This window comes from Scyliorhinus canicula, chromosome 12 (genome assembly GCF_902713615.1).
Source record: "Scyliorhinus canicula chromosome 12, sScyCan1.1, whole genome shotgun sequence".
NCBI lineage: Eukaryota > Metazoa > Chordata > Chondrichthyes > Carcharhiniformes > Scyliorhinidae > Scyliorhinus > Scyliorhinus canicula.
In genome coordinates, this window is record NC_052157.1 from 8,464,495 (window position 1) to 8,468,988 (window position 4,494).

Below are 4,494 nucleotides of genomic sequence, written 5' to 3' on the forward strand. Positions count from 1 at the left end.
TGCACATACTCACATTCTGCACATACTCACATTCTGCGTATCTTCACATTCTGCACATACTCACATTCTGCGCATTCTCACATTCTGCGTATCTTCACATTCTGCGCATTCTCACATTCTGCGTATCTTCACATTCTGCGCATTCTCACATTCAGAACTTTCCTGAACCTAAACTGGTCATATCTATGAAATCCAAGAGACCTTTATCCAGTTTGGCCCCCCACCCCCACTTCTCCTTTTCTCCAGAGAGTGAAATTCCAAGTGGACAATACTGGATTTTCTTTAAACCAGCCCACTAAGGGCAGCACGGCAACACAGTAGCTAGCACTGTGGCTTCACAGCGCCAGGATCCCAGGTTCGATTCCCTGCTGGGTCACTGTCTGTGCAGAGTCTGCACGTTCTCCCCGCGTCTGCGTGGGTTTCCTCCGGGTGCTCCGGTTTTCTCCCACAGTCCAAAGACGTGCAGCTTCATTTCATTTCAGGTTGGGTGGATTGGCCATACTAAATTGCACTTGGTGTCCAAAATTGCCCTTAGTGTTGGGTGGGGTTACTGGGTTATGGGGATAGGGTGGAGGTGTAGGCTTGGGTAGGGTGCTCTTTCCAAGAGCTGGTGCAGACTCAATGGGCCGAATGGCCTCCTGCTGCACTGTAAATTCTATGATTCTAACACAGAGACCAAAACAGCACGTAACCCTTTAGACGCAATCACAATAAACTCAAATATTGCTCCTAAATCAGCTCCTTATAATCATCGCCTTGGTTACCCATTCCAAACTTTGTTTGCTGTTTCACACCATCTGCTAAAAAATCAATCAATGATTTTACTGACAGTCTAATTTCCTTGTTTTGTCTATTTGAGGACAGTGCCCTCTAAGGCACAGGCCAGGTCTCAACTCAGCATCGTAATTCCAATCCCGGGCTACCAGTGAGCAAAGCCATGGGAGATCTGTCCATAAGACATAGCAGATCTAGGCCTCTCGGCCCATCGAGTCTGCTCCGCCACTCAATCATGGCTGTTATTTTTCTCATTCCCCATTCTCCTGCCTTCTCCCCATAGCCCCTGATCCCCTTATTAATCAAGAACCTATCTAGTTCTTAAAGACACTCAGTGATTTGGCCTCCACAGCCTTCTGCGGCAAAGAGTTCCACAGATTCACCACCCTCTGGCTGAAGAAATTCCTCCTCATCTCTGTTTTAAAGGATCGTCACTTTAATCTGAGATTGTGTGCTCTGGTTCTAGTTTTTCCTACAAGTGGAAACATCCTCTCCACGTTCATGCTATCCGGGCCTCGCAGTATCCTGTAAGTTTCAATAAGATCCCCCCTCATCCTTCTAAACTCCAATGAGTACAGACACAGATTCCTCAACCGTTCCTCAGACGACAAGTTCTTCATTCCAGGGATCATTCTTGTGAACCTCCTCTGGACCCTTTCCAAGGCCCCAGCACATCCTTCCTTAGATACGGGGCCCAAAACTGCTCACAATACTCCAAATGGGGTCTGACCAGAGCCTTATACAGCCTCAGAAGTACATCCTTGGTCTTGTATTCTAGCCCTCTAGACATGAATGCTAACATTGCATTTTGTTTCTTTTTTTTTCTTTTCTTCATTTTTTCATTACTTTTTCAGAGTTACAAATCCAGAGCTCAGAATGTGGACAGGGGCGAACCCCTAATCCAGTTCCTTGCCTGCTCCAAAAACCAATTCAAATTGAATCCAATTCATGGTCCCCACAAGAGACACATAGCAGATCTGAGCCAAAAGGCAGAGCAGAAACTACACTTGATCTCAGCCAACGGGCCGAGAAGCGATTGCATTTGCCTTCTTAACTGCCGACTGAACCTGCACATAAACCTTAAGAGAATTGTGAACAAGTCCCTTCGTGCTTATGATCTCCGAAGCATTTCCCCATTTAGAAAATAGGCTATGCCTAAATTCCTCCTTCCAAAGTGCATAACCTCACACTTTTCCACACTATATTCCATCTGCCACTTCTTTGCCCACTCTCCTAGCCTGTCCAAATCCTTCTGCAACCCCCTTGCTTCCTCAATACTACCTGTCTCTCTACAGATCTTTGTATCATCTGCAAACTTAGACTGGGGCTGGTTAGCACAATGGGGCTGGTTTAGCACAGTGGCTAAACAGCTGGCTTGTAATTTAGAACAAGGCAGCAGCGCGGGTTCAATTCCCGTACCAGCCTCCCTGAACAGGCGCCGGAATGTGGCGACTAAGGGCTTTTCACAGTAACTTCATTGAAGCTTACTTGTGACAATAAGCAATTATTATTATATTATTTTTATGATTATTAACAGTGCCTTCAGTACCTTCTTCCAGATCATTAATGTATATTGTGAAAAGTTGTGGTCCCAGCACAGACCCCTGAGGCACACCACTAGTCACCGGCTGCCATCCTGAAAAAGATCCCTTTATCCCCACTCTATCCATGCCAGGATCTTACCCTTAACACTATGGGCTTTTAACTTATTTAACAGTCTCCTATGTGGCACCTTGTCAAAGGCCTTCTGGAAATCTAAATAAATCACGTCCACTGATTCTCCTTTGTCTAACTTGCTTGTTACCTCCTCAAAGAACTCTAACAGATTTGTCAGACATGACCTCCCTTTGACAAAGCCGTGCTGACTCAGTCCTATTTTACCACGCGCTTCCAAGTGCTTCGCGATCTCATCTTTAATAACAGACTCTAAAATCTTGCCAATGACCGAAGTCAGGCTAACCGGCCTATAATTTCCTGTCTTCTGCCTCCCTCCCTTCTTAAACAGCGGTGTTACATTAGCCACCTTCCAGTCGTCTGGAAGTAGACTTAAATAAATTTCAATTTGCTACTGAAGAATCCTATTAGGTTGATTATTCTCAAGTGCTGCCTTGTTCCTGCTTGTTATATACCCTGGACTTTGGGAACGTGTTTTGGCAGTGTTTACATGACAGTGCAATCTTAATTAATTGATTGAGATGTTCCTCAAATTCCCGTCACTGAGGAATAACAGTAAAAAAAGATTAGAACCCCAGCTGACTTGCGTGTCCTCCCTAAAACTTTGTGAATTGTTGCTAAGAATCTTCCCTTTGCAATTTCAAAGAGATGAGGCATTTCGGGCAGAACTTTCCTTCCCCCCCCCCTTATGCCCCAAGGTGGATTCAGGCGGGTGTAGGTCAGGATTCATTGTGGGAGGAAACCGGAGCGCCCGGAGGAAACACACGCAGACACGGGGAGAACGTGCAGACTCCGCACAGACAGTGACCCAAGCCGGGAATCGAACCCGGGACCCTGGAGCTGTGAAGCAACAGTGCTAACCACTGTGAAGCAACAGTGCTAACCACTGTGCTATCGTGCCGCCTGTACCCGGAGCAGACAGAATTCCCGCCCACTGCCAATCATGGCTCAAATGAGCAATAAAGGGCAAACGAAAATTAGAGAGTTCGGGGACTGCACTTAATGTCTCGAATAAAAAAAACGTCATGTTTAAGTTTTGCTAAATGTACTCAAACCCTAACCCCCCCCCCCCCCCCCCCCCCCCTAGACCCTTGAATCTGACGCGGGCACATTCACCCAAGTGTCAGACTTGGATCAGTGAGTGGCTGTCTCACATCCTATCTGAAGACTGTGGGTTGATATCCACATTCTAGTACATATTGGCTGTAAAGTGTTCCCAGAGGCTCTGCGCTTGTGAGCGCTGCTGTAGAAACAAAGATCGTTCTTTCGTTCGCCTATTGCCACACGCCCAAGTTCCCATTCTTAATGTTTTAGCCCAGACAATATTTGGCAACAGGTGAGAAAACTTCAACAGAATAGATAGCCGACCAAGTCTTTTACAAGATACCTACACACATGGATTTCAGCAGCAAGGGTAGAGTGCACAGTCATCCCAAACAGCAACTTTGGCTCGTACATCCCTCCCTGATAGTCATTCTCACTTTGAAAAGGACCAGTGAAAGAGCCACAGTCTTCCTGCTCAGAGATACCAACCACACCCCACACACAGACACACACACAGACACACACACCACCCCACACACAGACACACACACCACCCCACACACAGACAGACACACACACCACCCCACACACAGACACACACACAGACACACACCCCACCCCACACACAGACACACACACAGACACACACACCTCACCCCACACACAGACACACACCCCACACCACACACAGACACACACACACCACCCCACACAGACACACACACCACCCCACACACAGACACACACCTCACACAGACACACACACAGACAAACACACACCACCCCACACACAGACACACACACCACCCCACACACAGACCCACATACCACCCCACACACAGACCCACACACCACCCCCACACAGACACACACACCACCCCACACACAAACCCACACAAACACACCCGACACACAGACCCACCCCCACACAGACACACACACCACATCCCACACAGACCTACACACCACCCCACACACACACAGACACCACCCCACACACAG

At 47.6% G+C, this 4,494-nt stretch overlaps 1 non-coding gene across 1 annotated transcript; it reads right to left on the reverse strand.

Annotated features, from left to right (window-relative positions):
* Positions 1-1,611: 1,611 nt before the first annotated feature.
* On the reverse strand, positions 1,612-1,811 carry LOC119975343. The gene has a single exon (XR_005462750.1). It is a non-coding gene; the product is annotated as a U2 spliceosomal RNA (small nuclear RNA).
* Between the last annotated feature and the right edge of the window lie 2,683 nt (positions 1,812-4,494).